Source organism: Cetorhinus maximus, chromosome 9 (genome assembly GCF_964194155.1).
Source record: "Cetorhinus maximus chromosome 9, sCetMax3.hap1.1, whole genome shotgun sequence".
Lineage (NCBI taxonomy): Eukaryota > Metazoa > Chordata > Chondrichthyes > Lamniformes > Cetorhinidae > Cetorhinus > Cetorhinus maximus.
In genome coordinates, this window is record NC_135887.1 from 117,498,875 (window position 1) to 117,516,223 (window position 17,349).

The 17,349-nt window shown below is 45.8% G+C and overlaps 1 protein-coding gene and 1 non-coding gene across 5 annotated transcripts in view; one reads left to right on the plus strand and one right to left on the minus strand.

Annotated features, from left to right (window-relative positions):
• Nucleotides 1-17,349, plus strand: part of elp4 (elongator acetyltransferase complex subunit 4) — a 307,678-nt gene that overhangs the window by 62,168 nt on the left and 228,161 nt on the right. The gene's annotated exons all lie outside the window — the stretch shown is intronic.
• LOC144685119 (U11 spliceosomal RNA) lies at nt 10,683-10,811 on the minus strand. Its single transcript, XR_013577634.1, has one exon. It is a non-coding gene; the product is annotated as a U11 spliceosomal RNA (small nuclear RNA).

Below are 17,349 nucleotides of genomic sequence, written 5' to 3' on the forward strand. Positions count from 1 at the left end.
AGGTTATTATCATGAACTCAAAATGTATTTACAAAGGTGCATGATATATCAATGAGTGAAAAGCCAAGCCACCATTGTGCTTTCAGTATTTCTTTATTTTTCTTACCCCACCACTACGTCTAGGTACATTCCTGACATTCGCATTAGAGTGGAGGCAGGTGGAAGCAGTCTGCCAACTGCTATGCCTTGGTGCCTGTGATGACCTCGGTGGGTGTCTGAAAGGCCCCCAGCCTGCTTTGGTCATCCCGTTGTGGGGCAGGTGCACCCTTCTCAGCCTGTGGAGCTGAAGCTGATGGGGTCACAGTCAGAGGGGATTGGGAGCAGCTGGACACTCTTGGAGTCTGCTGAGTATATGACTCTGAGGTGTCGAGCTGAAGGCCTTCTCCACTTTGAGTGTCCGAGGGCTCCTGCCTAACTCCTTGAGGAGAAGGGGCACCTGGAGTAAGATCGAGGTGTCCTATCCCCCTCTTGCCTAGCCACTGATGGATCCCACCTATGCCTAAAGCGATGGAGAGCAGGTCCAAGCGCAAATCCAGCAGAACCTGCTGGACCAGGGTCTCTAAAGTAGCTGCCACCCTTCCCATGGAGACTTCGAGGCACTCGTATGTCGGAGCCACGACATCAGACTTAAAGCAGATGGACTCCTCTATCCTTAGCTCTCATCTGTTGACTGCCTCTCGCAACTCTACCTGATGTTCCGCCACCTTTCTTTGTATCTCCAGCATGTGTGCCACGGCTGTTTCCAGAGGTTCACCATCTAACTCTGATTCAGCTTGATCTCCAGCAGCTCTCCAAGTGCCAGAGACCTGGGCTGTCACTGTCTCCAGCTGCTGTGGAGACATGTCAGTGAAGTGTTCTCCAGAAAATAACCCATGCCAATTGAAATCTAGCACCCACTGACATGTGTGTCCCTGCACCGGTGGAGGGTGTAGGTGAACGCTGTGACATGTCTTCAGCGAATGGATCCTCACCTGAGGTGGGCTGGCTGGACCTGTGTGTGGGCCTGCTGGTGTCTGTTGGAGACAGAAGATAGATTTAGTTCATAAGCAGGCAGAATGCAACATTACATGTCACTCACTGTGAGCATCAGGATGTGATCAACTAATGGAGGGCTCATCTATACTGGGTTGATGGGGGAGGCCGATCTCACCTTCGCCACAGGAGCAATCCCTATTCTCCCCTGTCAACTCGGCTGCCTCCTCCTTGAGGGGTGAGCTACTGGATGTCTGCCATCCCCCTCCCGTCTAGGATCTCTGCCTCCTGTTGCGGACCAGCTTGGCCCACATGAAGACAAATAGATGGAATGTGATGAGAAGGGATGGAGGAGAGGTTGGTAAGCATGCATGCTTAATACGTGTGCTGAGCCCTCCCCAGTAAGGACTAAAAATGCTGTTTGTGCAGGATGATAGATGAGATGATGGTGATGTTAAGACATTCACTGCTGATGTCTCCTCCGCTAATAGTGTGTGAGATCCATGAGGTATGAGGTTGACTTACCCTGGCGGAGTGGATTAGATCATTTAGCCTCTTCTTGCTTCCATCCTCGGGAAGAGGATGTCACAGCGTTTGTGGACAGTGGTGAGGAGGGCCACCAGGGAGTCATGGCTGAATCTAGGCTCGCATGGCTTCTTTCTCCTGGGGCCATCTGAGGACATGTAGACCAACAGCTGGGCTACAGAGACTGAATGTGTATTTGGGTGGCGTTTAAACATGGCACCAGGACCTTCGACCCCATAAGGTGATGGCGGGGCAGATGAATCAGTGCCTGTCCCACCATGTGATTCGGAGAGCGGCTCACCGCTGCATAATTACTGAGGTTTCAAGCGTGCACGAGTACGAGAACCATCCCCGCTGCCCAGCAGGAAACGCGCCCATTAGGACGTGAGGGGAAAATGGTGATCATCCAACATGGGAATCAAGTAATAAAAGCCCAATCCACAAGGGTCATTGGTATGAGTTATAAATTCTCGGATACTGGAAATGTAACTGTAAATGTAATTATGTATCGCATACTCATATATTTTGTGGGTCAGGGCCAGAGGGACAAGATAGGGATCAGGGGTTAGATGCTGGTAGAGAACTGATCATGATGAACAGAAAAGGGCTATTTTATCTAGATACCAACTGCCCAAAGCGGGTTCCTGGGTGACGTACTGTCCCGAAGGATCGAATAACTGGATGGGAAAAAACAATGGTGGAATGGGCAGGGAAATGTACTGGAAAATTTTTAAATTGGTTGAATGTCCAGGATGGACAAGGAGTGAGGACCATGGGCTGGGGGAATGGTGTGTGAGAATGGAAAATAGAAAGCGTTGCTCGAGTTCTAGTAATGTCAGGCAGCGAGTCCCGGTTGAGAAAACGTTCATGTGTGGTGGGAAGGGGTTCAGAACAGGTGTACAAGGGCTCTAACAGTAGTAGAATGGAAGACGTCAACAGGCAAGTAGAGGTTGCAGTCTGACTAGATCGACACACTAAAATGGGGAATGCAGCACCATCTTGACAAAATAATAGAAGCAGAAGTCCTCATGACCAAGACATTTTTGTAGCTGCCAGCAAATGAGATTAAGCCATACATGGGGCTAAATTGAAAGAGTTAGAAAGTTGGAGAGAGTTTGAATATATTCAAAGATTCCGGAAAGGGATCAGCCAGCATTATAGCATAGGTGGACCTGCACAGAAAAAGTCCAGCCAGATTGCACTTACAAGGCCAAAGCTAGGTTAGTGGCCCGGGGTTTTTAAGAATGCTTAAGAGATAGAGGCCAGAGTGGACTCACCACAGCGGGAAAGGTAATTGATAAAAGCTTTTGGCCCTTTTAGCAATGTTTCTTGGGAATGTAAGTCAATAGACGTAAAAACTGCATTAGTGCAGGGAAATCGCCTCCAGAGGGAAGTGTTTCTCCAACTTCCTAAGGAGGTGCCAGATGTAGAAGAAAAATTTTGGAAGTTAAAAAAGTGTCCCTAGTTTGAATGATGCTTCCAAAGCATGGTCCCTTTCAGTTAGGTCAGTTTTATTAAAGTTAGGTTGCCTCCAACTGAAAGCGGATCCTGCAATGTTTTTTTTGGTACCATGGCAGGAAACTCACAGGCATCTCTATGATGCATGTTGATGACTTCTAATGGGGTAGTATTAGCAAGTTCAAAAATATGTTATTGACAGTATTAGAATAGACTTTAAGATTGGGAGTCAGGCTTCTGGGGCCTTTAAATATATTGGGTTGGAAATAAGGCAGTATGGGTGTGATGTCACTTTACATCAACAATCTTATTTAGAAAGTGTGCACCCTATCACAGTCAATCGTGCCAGGTCCTCACAAAAGATGCGGATGCTTTCAAAGCTGAGATGGAGCAGCTGCCAAGTTCAGTTGGGCAATTGAATTGGCTGGGTGTACAGACAAGGCCAGGTGCAAGTTTTGATGTCTTAGAACTAAGTGCTGTAATGAAACATCCAAAGGTAGACGACATTTTACGGGTAATCAAAGCAAAAATTAAAGATGGAGAAAAGTGAGCTGAAATTTCCACCTTTGTGTGACCCCAGGAACATGAAATTGATTATTTTTTAGTGATGCCTCTCATGCTAACCTTTGTGATACGTTCTCGAGCGCAACCGGTTTTGTAAAGCACTTTGGCTTGGGAAGCCAAGAAAATGAGGAGAATAATAGAAAGCACTCTGGCTGCTGAAACCCTTGCACCTGTTGAGGCAATTCACATGGCATTCTTTTAATCAAAGCTATTAGAGGAAATTCTATATGAAGGAGATGCCGAAGAAACCATATCGATTCAATGTTAGACAATTGTTCTCTTTGAGATAATGTGCACTCCACAAAATGTGTGAATGAGAAGAGATTAAGAATTGATATTGTGAATTTGAAACAAATGTTGGAGAAAAAAGAAATCTCCGAACTTAAATAGGTAGATACAAGCCATCAATTGACTGTGTTAGCAAAAGGAATGCTTCTAGTGAGAAGTTATTGGTAGTCTTAGGAGAAGGACTCCTCATGATGTAAGTCTTGAGTGTGACATTTATTTCTCTTCAGTTTTTTTTAAATCGTGTCTGTAAATATGTACTTTTGAGGAAGAAGGGAATCTGTTAATGTTGCAAATGCTGTGATAATAGAGTGCATGTTCCAGTTGTGATAAAGAGCAACTGATACTAATTGGGGAAAGGTTAGGGTACATATATAAGAACCAGTTTCCACCTGTGCGGGGGAACTAATTGGAAGGGAAAATAGTCTGCACTTATGTTATACTGAGTTTTGTGAATAAACAGATATTGAAGATAGACTGGTTCCAGCTTCTTCATTTGCCAGATAGATGTTCAACAAGCTAACACAATGCTGTCTGCTTCCTGTCACTCGGCCAATTTCGTATCCATGTTGCTACTGTCCATTTTATTTCATGAGTTCTAACTTTGCCCAAGTCTGTTGTGTGGCACTTTACCAAATGTCTTATGGACATCCATGTACACCACATCAATAGCATTACCCTCATTGACCTTCTCTTTTACCTCATCAAAAAACTCAAGCAAGTTAGTTAAACATGATTTGTCCTTAAGAAATCCATGCTACCTTTCCTTAACTAACCCTCATTTGCCCAAGTAAATATTAATTTTGTTCTGAATTATAGTTTCCAGAAGCTTCCCCACCACTCAGGCTAACCTGACTGGCCTGTAGTTGCTGGGCTTCTCACCACACCTTTTTTTGAACAAGGTTGTAATATTTGCAATTCTCAGTCCTCTGGCACCACCACTTAGCCTAAGGAAGTGTGGAAAATTATGGCGAGTTTATCTGCAATTTTCACTCTCACTTCCATCAGTACCCTTGGACACTTTTCACCCTGTCCGGTGCCTTGTCAATTTAAAATACAGCCTATCCAATACCACCTCTTTATTCATTTTATACCCTTCAAATGTCTGAACTACCTCCTCTTTCACCATGACCTGTGCAGCATCTTCCTTGGTAAAGACAACTGCAAAGTACTCAATGACCTTGCTTCCATCACAAGGTCAGAAGTGGGGATGTTCACTGATTGCACACTGTTCAGTACCATTTGCAACTCCTCAGATACTGAAGCAGTCTATGTCCAAATGCAGCAAGACCTGGACAATATCCAAGCTTAGGCTGACAAGTGGCAAGATACATTTGTGCCACACAAGTCCCAGGAAATGACCATCTGCAACAAGAGAGAATCTAACCACCGCTCCCTTGACATTCAATGTCATTACCATCGCTGAATCCCCACTATCAACATCCTAGTGGTTATCATTAACCAGAAACTGAACTGGACTAGCCATATAAATACTGTGGCTACAAAAGCGGGTCAAAGGCTAGGAATCCTGTGGCGAGTAACTCACCTCCTGATTCCCCAAAGCCTGTCCACCATCTACGAGGCACAAGTCAGGCATGTGATGGAACACTCTCCACTTGCCCAGATGAGCTCCAACAATACTCAAGAAGCTTGACACCATCCAGGACAAAGCAACCTGCTTGCTTGGCACCCCATCCACAAACATTCACTCCCTCCACCACCAACAAGCAGTGGCAGCAGTGTGTGTCATCTACGAGATGCACTGTAGAAACTCATCAACCCTTCTTAGGTAGTATCTTCCAAACCCAAGACCACTACCATCTAGAAGGACAAGGGCAGCAGATACATAGTTTTGCCTGTTAACCTTTGATTTCAGTTTATCTGGGTCAGATCCATTCTTACCATAATGAAATCGGCTTTCCCGCAGTTAATTATTCTCATTCTGGATTGTTCCTTGCTCTTTTCCATAGTCGACCTAAACCTTATAATACAATGATCACTGTCCCCTAAATGTTCCCTTACTGAATCTTGATCCACTTGGCCCATCTCATTCCCAAGAGTCAGATCTAGCAGTGCCTCCCTTCTCATTGGACTAGAATCATACTGCTGTAGAAAATTATCTTGAACATCCCCTAGAAGCTCTTGTCACTCAGCCCTTTACTGCTATCCCAATCTGTATTTGGATAATTAAAGGCCCCCATTATGACTACTCTATAATTCTTGCACTTCTCTGTAATTTCCTTGCAAATTTGTTCCTCAACCTCTTTCCCACTAGTTGTTTGCTACATTGCATTGTAGCCTATAGGCTGTGTCATTACACCTTTTTTGTTCCCTAACTCTAGCCAAATAGATTCTGCCCTGACCTCTGTGGACCATCCTCTCTTTCCAGTGCTGCAATGCTTTCCTTATTTAATATCGCAAGCCCTCCCCATTTTCTTCCTTTGCTATCTTGCCTGACCACCTTGCATCCAGGAATATTTATTATCCAGTCAAGCCCTTCTTTGAGCCACATCTCCATTATAGTCACAGCATCATATTTACACATGGCTATCTGCGCCTGCAATTAACCAATCTTATTTTCCACATACGATGCCTTCACATACATGTACAGTAACCCTAATTTAGACTTTATTACATTCCCCTTTACACTGAACCCACCTTATAATTTATTATTCCTTGCTCTAGTGGTAACTGTCACTCTCTGTATTCATGCCAGAGGATGCTTAATATCCACTTAAACCACTGAAACATGCCACCTTTGAATGCTTGATCTAAAGGACTGCACCTTTAACACAGAGAATCAGCTTACAGCATGAGCTCAAACTCCTAGTAGTGGGCCCAAACCACAATTTTTTGACTCAGAATACTGTTAAATGAGCCAAGCTGATACCACTAAGGCATTCATTTTGCTATTCTGATAAATTCATTTACAGCTTTCGACAAGCATGTTTAACAAGCATGTTGAATGAATTTGCACACTGGGGAATCTAGGACATGGGGATGTCTCAGGATAAAGGGATGATCATGTAGGGCTGAGATGAGAAATTTCTTCACTCAAAGGGTTGTAAGTCTTTGAAATTGTCTCCCCCAGAGTGTTATGGATGCTCCATAGTTGAGTATATTTATAAGGCTGAAGTAGACATTTTTAGTCTCTCAGGGAGCAGGCAGGAAAGTGGAATTGCCGAGATCAGCCATGATCATATTGAATGGCAAGCTCAAGGGGCCTTATGCTCTAATCCTACTCCTATTTCTTTATGTTCTTTATTAGAAAATGTGCTTTCTTAACCAGTTTTCATTCATTGGATCCACATTTTACTTGTATCAATTCAGGCACTTGCGTGGTTGCTCTTCATAGCTGACCCCACCAGACTGAGTGAGACCAGGGTGGGTGGTGAGGTGCATCAAATGATCAAATTTGCGCTCACTCAGTGAATGCCTCCCCTGTCCTACAAGCTGGAAAATATAGCCAAACTTGCCTTTTTCAACAGTTGGAAGGAAAGGTAAATATTTTCCTTGGCAGACCCCCCTTCTGGTCTGCCAAGGAAAATATTTACCTTTCCTTCCAGCAGCCCTCTTTATTAGGAGGTCATAGTTCCAACAATTTAAAAAAATATCCTACCATCTTTCTGAGTTGAGACTATGATTTCAACCTGGATCTCCCCTTTGAGGCCAACATCTTTGAAGGACTAACATGCGCTGTGGATAAAGGGGAACTGGATTTCCAGAAGGCATTTGATAAGGTGCCATGCCAAAGATTATTGGGGAAAATAAAAGCTCATGGTGTAGGGGGTACTACATTGGCATGAATAGAAAGATTGGCTGGCAGAAAACGGAGTATGCATAAATGGGTCTTTTCCTGATTGGCAGGGTGTGGCAAGTTGACTACCACAGGGGTCTGCTGGGGCCTCAACTTTTTACAATTTGTATCACTGATTTAGACGAGGGGAACAAAGGTGTGGTCGCTAAATATGCAGATGACACAACGATAGGTAGGAAAGTATGTTGTGAAGAGGACATGAGGTTGCAAAGGATATAGATAAGTTGCGTGAGTGGGCAAAAATCTGGCAGATGGAATACAATGTGGGAAAATGTGAAGTTCACTTTAGCAGGAAGAATAAAAAAGCAGAGTATTAAACGGAGAGCGATTGCAGAATTCCAAGCTGCAAAGGGATCTAGATGTTCTTGTGCATGAGTTACAAAAGGCTAGCATGCTGCTACAGCAAGTATTTAAGAAGGCTAATGGAATGCTTCCTTTATTACGAGAGGAATTTAATATAAAAGTTAGGGATGTTATGCTTCAGTTATACAGGGTGTCGGTGAGACCACATCTCAAATACTGTGCGCAGTTTTGGTCTCCTCATTTGAGGAAGGACATAAATGCTTTAGAGGCGGTTCAGAGGAGGTTTACTAGATTGATATCTGGAATGAGCGGGTTGTCTTATGAGGAAAGGTTAGACAGATTGGGCTTGTTTCCACTGGAGTTTAGAAGAGTGACTTGATTGAAATATATAAGATCCTGAATGGTCTTGATAAGATGGACGTGGAAAGGATGTTTCCTCTTGTGGATAAGTCCAGGACTAGGGGGAACTGTTTTAAAATTAGGGGTTTCCTTTTTAGGACAGAGATGAGGAAAACAATATTCTCTGAAGGTTGTGCAACTTTGGAACTCTCTGCCTCAGAAAGTGGTGGGGGGTGGGGTCATTGAATATTTTTAAGGCAGAGGTAGATAGATTCTTGTTAGGCAAGGGAATCAAAGGTTATCGGCGGTAGATGGGAATGTGGAATTTAAAACACGAACACGATTTTATTGAATGGCGGAGCAGGCTCGAGGGGCCAAATGGCCTATTTCACCTATTTCGTATGTTCATATCTGCCCTTTTAGAAAGTCAGGACATATTTTTCCTTTTGATGCATCAGCCTCTCATCATATTTCAGGTAGCTGTGAGCCCAAAGATGTTAAAACTCCCTGTATATGGAGTGTTGCCTACCCCTCCACCACCCTCACCCCAACGCCTTAGCAGTGGTTTATCTGGAGCAGGTGGAAGCTTTGCCCAGAAACAAAACCCCAGGAAATCTCTGCTCAGATTGGAACCTGATACGGCGGGGTCTCGGCAGAGTTTGGAGTCTACTGAAATAGCCAAGCAATTCAACTCCAGTATCTTCATAAAAGGGTTGTATCAAGCACAGCACGTACTGTAAGATAACTTTTTATTTGAAGATAAAGCCATTCTATCTATGCTCAGTTGTATAGTGTGACCACAGTTTAATTTTAATAAGACAGCATATAGCACCTGGATACTGAGTAAATGGGGCATAGCATAATTTCAAGCATGTTGCAGCTAACTCTGCTGAACGATCTCTGAATTTCTCACATACAGTTATGTTGTATGGTATTTAACCTACAGTTTCTTACAATGAAACTTAATAAGTAGATAAAACTTTTCTGACTGGTGTATTTAAGTACAGAGCACAGCCATTTCTTAGTGTCTGAAATAAGGGCGAGTACTGAAGAAATAGTATTTAAAGCTCACATATTGCTCCAAAGTGAAGGTTTTAGATTGTGGCTGCATTGTTTGCTGGTGATGTCATCATTTTTAGGTTTGAATTCTAATTGAGAGAAGCTGCGCTTTTTAATTGGTTATGGGCATCTGATCACTGAGTTGCTCTCAGCTTTGGTCAGTTTTGTATAGTGATTAAGTGCCTGTAGAAGAATCATCAGTACCCATGTACCAGTTGGCTGAGCTTTTTAAGATTTACAATCTTTAACAACCTTTCATCATGCGTTCATTCATGTCAGAATTTTGACATGTAATCGCACTACAGTGATTCTGCTCAAAGAATGTAGCTCAAGGAATTGTTGAATGGCAGCAGAATCCTGAGAAGGAGCTCTTAACTTCATAACATAGAAGTTACACCACGGAAAATGGCCATTCAGACCAAGCAGACATGTCAGCGTTTACCCCCCAAGCAAGCTTAGTCAACTTACCCACTGTGTTTCCATATTCCTTTATGCCCATTTTCATTCATCTAAATACTAGAGGGATACTACTAGTTATTACTTGTTCATCCTAATATGCAAGATAGGTTGGATTATTATATGTAAATATAATTTTGAGAATTTTTTTACATTATTCAGTGCCATGACAGAAAGGAAAAAAATATTGCATACTAAGTGACTGAGACAAAAAGTTTCATATTTATCTCACATGTTCCCATTATGTCATATAAACAACGGCAATCAAAGATGGCATAGATCCTCAAACAATATATTTTTGGCAAAATGTTTATTGAATAAATACATATCACACTAGTTTCAATGGGTTACCAGACTTAATTAGCTAGATAAAGATATCATAATTCTTTTGTGATGATGCCTACTAGGATTTTGACTCTTGCAGGCATGAAATCACTGTAATGTACCACTTCCTCCAGCCTATGAACAAGGCCACAGATCTGTGGCTTTCACAGAAAAAATAGATGATTGCAATCCTCAAAGTACCAAAGCATTCAGAACTGAGAGCCACATGGATCATCCTAACCTAGTGACCTTGCCTTTAATATATACGGAAGTATTATACTGCTGTAAAACACACAGCGCACAGTTTTTTAGTGCACTTTATTATAAGCCTGATCTATATTATAAATAACTTCTTTCCACCAATTGTTTAGTGCCTCCAAAGGAAACTCGCTGTGGTGATTGCTGGTGATTTTGAAAAAACAGAAAACTCTCTTTAAAAAAAATGTTATTTCTAAAGTAAGAAGAGCAGTGGAATCAAAGGATTTGACTCAGAATTTATAGAACAAGTTGAGCAAAATATAAGTGGACAGAAAAACGGCAGGTGAAATTAATCTGAATATATCTGAAACCTTTTTTTTTGCTAAGGGGCAAATGATCGCCAGCAACTTCAAAACATCAAAAATTGTGCTTCCAAAATCTCTCTATCAATTCTGCATGGATAAAGCGCAAGTGCCTCGTCCATGTGCTAGTCACAGCAGAAACCCATTACATGCTTTATACTGTGGGTGGGATTTTCTTGTGGCAGGTGGGACTGGGAAATTTGAAGTGCAGACAAAAATCAGTTTTCCACCAGTGGGAAATTAGGTCGCAGTTTTCCCCTCTGGACTTTCATGGCAGGTCAAGTTTGCTGCTGTGCCATGTCAGGAACTGCAATTGCATGTCTTTGCACCTCATGAATGCTCATTAAAAACCCAGCTCACCGGAATCACGTTTGCACTCCAAATCTAATTGGCCCGTCAGTGAATAAGTAGGCCAGTTTGTTTCACGGCTGGATATAAGTGGTGTGCACCTGGCGAGCTGCACTTCATTCACAACTTTTGAGGTTTGTATGCCTAGCATTCACATGCCTTTTACTGTGTTCCTCTCACGGCTTCTCCGACTCTGTGCCAAGGCTACTCAGGCAAGTTCAGCGGGAAAGGGAGGCGGGGTGGAAGGCACATGTTCAACGGAGGCATGGGGGTTGACTGAACAGAGGCAAGGGAATGGCGGGGAGGCATACACTTGACTTGGGGCGGGGGTGACTGGAGCACAGGACAGAAGGGGTGGACAGAGCCACATAATGGGGGGTGGGGAGATGCGAGGGGAGGTGGCTGGGTAGAAGCAAGGGAAGGGGTGGACGGAGACACATGACTGGGAGGGACCTGGCAGGCCCCGGCCTGCTTTCTGGATCCTTCTGTGTGGCAGTGGCACCCTTCTTGGCCTGTGGAGTTGCTGGGGGTCACAGAAAGAGGAGATTTGGATGGGCCGGACACTCCCAGAGTGAAGGGTGGATGACCCTGGGTTGTGCACCTGCTGACCCCCCTCCCTATGGGTGCGAGTGCCCCTGGCTGACTCCTTGAGGAGGAGCAGTAGCTGGAGTGTGATCGAGCTGACCCACGCCCCCCTCGTGTTGATACTGTTGGGGGCCATCTATGGCATCAGCGATGGAGTTCAGCCTGTGCAGCAGTGCAAGACCAATGTCCTGGACCAAGATCTCCATGGCGGCTGCCTTCCTACCAGTGTTGACTTTGATGCGTTGGCATGCCGGCACTATCACCTCAGATTGAAGGCGGACAGACTCCTCCATCATGCCTTGCAATCTGAGGAGTGCAGTGGGCATTCCTTCCTGATGTTCCCTAGCATGTCTTTGCAGCTCCAGCAACTGAGACATGACCAAGGCCAGAGGCTTGTCCTCTGACTCAGACTCAGCAGATTTCTGGCCTCTATCAGTCTTCAGAGTGCCAGAGACCTGGGAAGTCCCTGCCACAGCCTACTGTGGATCAGACAATGTGATGTGTTCACCAAATTTGTGATCTTGAGGCTACTCTACAGCTAGGTTCCACGAAGGTGTGTGTCCCTGTGCTGTTGGAGCGTGTGGGTGAGCGCCTTGATGGGTCTTCAATGAACGTGCCTTCAGATTCCTCTTCAGAGTTTCTTCGGGGTTTGATTGGAGGCCCTGGGTATTGGACTCCTTCGGCTGTTTCCCAGATGTGCCTGCCAAAGCAAGGAGAGATAATTAGTGCATTTCAGGGGACTGCAGAACAGGACACATCACTCACAACATGGTTGATGATGTTGCACTGCTGGGTCCTCACTTGGTAGAGCACCGCCGACCTCACCATCAGCACAGCAACGGCCCAGATCTCCGCCGGCCAGCAGAATGACTCGATTTTCAAACTTTGTGAGGACCTTGATTTCAGGCACTCCTCCACTAGTCTGCAACCTCCCCCTCTTGTTGTGTGCAAGCTTGTCCTGCATGAATACAGATGGGGAAAGTGTGTAAGCAGGATACCTGCCAGGCCAGATGATAAGGCTGTCTGGCATGTGTGGGTGGTGAGAGGTCCCATGGATGGGATGAGGACAATGAAAGTGTGCGTGAAAGAGTGAATGGTGACATCCTTGAATTGGCAGTGAGTGAGGTCCCTATGAATGTGTGAAGGGTTTGTGATTATGTGAGTTGAGAGTGATGAGAAGAGTGATTACCCTGGCAGAAGAGATCATTCATTATTTTGCGGCACTGGGTGGCTGTCCTCTTTTGCAGGGCATTGGCACTGACCACTGCTACCACCGCCTCCCAAACTGAATTGGTGGTGATGCTGCCCATCCTGCAGCCAGAGCAGGTGTAGAGGACATCACAGTGAGCCTCCATGGCGTTCAAAGGCACTCGAGTGACACATCACTAAACCGCGGGGATGGGGTACTGCAATTTTCTTGCTGTTCAGGGCCATGCCTTCCATGCAGCAGTTGTGGGCTGGAAGCACTGAGAGGTGTGTGCGCGGCTGCACTTTAAACGTAGCGCCCGGTGTGAGGTGATGATGTGGCAAGCGACTGAGAGTCTGCCTGCCATCAAAACCGCTCCCCAGAATGCATGATTAATGAGGCAGGATTGGGGTCATTTGGTATGAAAGGCCGCCAATATGGCCGGCGGGAAAAACTTTCTTTTTTCCACCTGCTTCCGCACTTAGTGCAAATCTGGGACGATTCAGGCCTAGGGCTGTGGGCTAAGTGTAGATTGGGTTTCAATGACCATTTGTTCCTCTCAGGAATGTGAGAAGGTCAGAAGGATCCAAGTATAAAGGGGCCACTTCTAAAGTACATATGCAAAATGCTCTAAACAATCCTACATACTGCACCTGAGAGATTCAGGCTTTGTATGGCTCAGCGATTACAATCATTACATTAGTGCAAGGCTGGGCTCTAGTTTTCTTCAAAGGAAGCAGCCTGACAGTGCCCTGACTGAGGTTGTTGGTGCCTGATTGTACTCACCTAGATCCAACCACTGCTGTGAATGCACTGTCATGCCTGGGGCTTAGGGGGAGGAGGGGTTGGGGGGGTGGAGGAAGAAACTCAGCTGCCAGTGATCCTTAAGGCTCTGCTACAGCCGCAAGGGAGGATTTGGGATGGAATATCTGGAATGAGGGCAGCCCAAGGGCTTCACGATCACTGCCTAGCTTGGCAATGGAAGGTGATCATTGCAGGGTTGTGTGTAATCATGTGCCTCAACTAATTTTCCACAAACATAAAAGAAGTGCAGAATGCAGGCAGCAGGCAACACTGCCTTCTCCATGGCTTTCATGCAACTGAGGAGGAGAAGAAGGGCCCGACGCCTTTAGGCAGGGAAAAGGGAAGAGCCTGACCTTGAGAAAAATGGGCTAGCGGTGCCCCATGAAGACCCGGAAGCCGAGGAGAAGAGACCAATTCCACGGAAGCATTTGGCACAACCCAGGGTGTACCGAAGATACCTCTCCTATTTGCAGATGAGCGAGAGACAGTGCCGAAGATATCTTTGTTCATCAAGAGATGTGGCTCACATCTACCACATTCTTCAGGAGGATCTGATGTTGCAGGGGCTGGGAGGCCATCCATTGCCAGTGGCTCTAAAGGTGACTGTCGCATTCAACATTTTTGCTAGTGGCTTGTTTCAGGGCTCCACTGGGGACGTCTGCGCCTCTGCAGAATGTCACAATCCGCCGCTCATAAATGCATATAAGAGGTCACCAACGCCCTATTCAGTAAAGCACACAATTATGTTCAGTTCTCCCTGGATGAAGCCAGCCAGCCAGTCTGCCAGAGCAGTGGGATTTGCAGTGACCTCCAGCTTCCCACCGGCGTAGGGTGCCATCAATTGCACACATGTGGCATTAAGAGCTCCCTGGCAGGAGCCACCACGATTTATCAATAGAAAAAACTTCCACTCTCTCAATGTGCAGGTGACCTGTGATCACCAAAAGCAGATTATGCAGGCCTGTGCAAAGTATCCTGGGAGCTCGCATGATTCTTACAACTTTAGTCACTTGCAGGTACCACAGATCTTTGTGGGCCCTCAACACATTGTGTTAGCTCATTGGCGGTAAAGACTACCCCCGAAAGACATGGCTAATGACGCCTGTTCGGCAGCCACAGAGTGTTTCAGAGGAGAGGTACAATGTGGCACATTCTGCAACATGCTGCTTGATTGAGCAGATCATTGGCATGTTGAAGATGCGGTTCAGATGTCTGGACTGGTCAGGCGGCATTCCAGTACTCTCCCCAGAGGGCCTCCTGAATCATCTTGGTTTGATGCGCTCTTCACAACCTGGTGCTTCAAAGGGGGGGGGGGAATGAGAGACCACATGGAGAGATGGGAGGAGCTCCACATATCCTGCGAAGAGGAGGACATCAAAAGAGGGACCTCAAAGAGGGCGGGGATGTTGCCGGCCCACAGGAATAGGCCATAGCACAGGCCAGACACGGAAGACGTGCCCGTGAGACCTTATAAGGACAAGGTTCCAGGGCGACGAAGATGACTAGCTCATACAAACCCATTTCGCCTGTCCCCTCGATGCAGTGTAGACATTAATACCTTCTTTGCTATCTTCAACATCTCAGTGAAGGGCATCAATCTTAGAATGACTAGTCACAATCTTGTGTGACAATGGTCTCATCCTTGGAAGCCTAGGCAGCCTATAGAGCATGTTGCCATTCTGTTATGGGATAAGAACTCCTCTAGTGCTGACTGTGAATCAAGTGGACATGGTGCAGTCCTTTCAATGATCATGCCAACATTTCACTGCCTACGCAGCCTTCAAGAGGCAAGAACAACACTGCAAACATCAGTACACTCATGGCAGTATGCCTGGAGTGTTACAAGGCCCCTCAAGAAGCACAGTCATCAATCACCGGTTCTCGCTTAACTGTCTGAGGACTGATCTGAATCCAGACTGCGGCATCTCTCATGCATGAATAATTTCCTGGCCTCATCCTCATACTGAGTCCCCAGTATGAGATCACTCTTTAGGCTGCTGTGATCTGTCACTGTCAATCATGGATGCGAGCCTGCAAGTAAGGTTACCTCTGTGTACACCGAGAGAGCCTCAGCAGCACCATCATCTGATCATTGACAAGCACTCATGACTTGGCCTTCATTGGAAGCTTCCCAAATTCACATCCAGCATTGCCATGGCATCTGGGAGTGAGGGGGCCCAGACAATCTCGACACCATTTAAGAATTACCTCATAATTTTATTGATAAAGACCATAAGCAGATGTACTGGAGCTTTGCTCTCACCCCATTAGAGGCTTCCATGTTTTCATTCTAATAGATTAAGATATACACTAGGAAGTCTAGGACATTGATGACACTGATATGATCAAATAATCATGTCGATTGCCCTTCTGAGAGCTAGAACAGGGATTATGTCAAGGCACGCTACCTTCAGGTGCAAACCAGAATCCTCCCATGTCATAGGCCGACATCATAAAGCTACATGCACACCTCTAACCTCCCATAGTCATGGCCATCTAGCTATCATTTCAGGAGCCACCACGTGTTAGCTAGGTCCGTTTCTCTACATCATGCAGGTGGGGAATGGGAATTATTATAGGAGTAATGTTTAGCTATAAACTCAGTCATGACATCACGCTGCAGGCTGCTATGAACGGCTTAGGTACCTGAACATTACTTAAACTGTTAACCACACGCAAAACTGACATGCATTACATGGAGGACATTGAAAAATGCACTGGGGTTGGAATGACTCCAATGCGGGTTGCCATTAAAACCAAAAACATATCTATAGAGATCAGACTTCAGTGCAGCAGCATCAGAAGAACAAAGCTGCAAAATCTGTACTCATGAGGCCACATTATATGGTCCTTTGATGCAAGTCTTACAAATGAATTAACCAACCACTATGTTGATAGAGCCAACTGGCTTTGCTCGTGTTGCCTCTGCGGACATAGAAGTGACTTACTGAACTGAGTTTAAGTGAAACACCATAGACCTGAGGGACACAATGGGAGATAAGAGGGGTGGGGGGGGTGCATCTCTTGTACGTGGATGACCTCTGAGCGTTGCATCAGATAGAAGAGCCATTCAGTAGATGAGACTTTCAGAAAAGCAAAATATATTTACAGCTGTGCAAAGTATACACAGTGAGTGAACAACCATGCCACCATTTTGCTCTCAGTGCTTCTTAAGTTTCCTAAACCCACCACTATGTCTAGGTGCATCCCCAGCATCTGCAGCAAAGGTGGAGGCAGCCTGCTAACTACTATGCAGTGTTGTCTGAGTTGACCTTGGCGGCGACCCCTGGAGGGCCCTGGCCTGCTTTGGGTCTCCTGTGGGGTAGGTGCACCCTCCTTGGCCTCAGCAACAGGAGTTGCTAGGGTCACAGGCAAGGGGGTAGCTGGACACCTTGAGTGGTTTGCCCCAGGGTGTCTGGCTGATGCTGCTCCTCCCTGGGGATGCCCGAGGGTACCTTCCCTTTCTCCTTGGGGAGAAGGAGGGAGAGACTGGAGGGAGATTCAGGTGCCCCATCCCCCTCTCGCCTAGCCACTCGTGGATCCCATTCATGGCTAGAGCGATGATGTGCAGCTCCTAGTGCACAACCAGCATAAAGTGCTGGACCAGGGTCTCTATCCCTTCCAATGGTGCCCTTGACATGCTTGCATGCCAGTGCCATGACATCAGACAGAACATGGACAGACTCCATTCTCATCTGGTGATGGCCTGTGACAACCCTGCCTGTCTTTTGAGCTCCAACGCTTCTCTGAGGGCTGATTCCAGA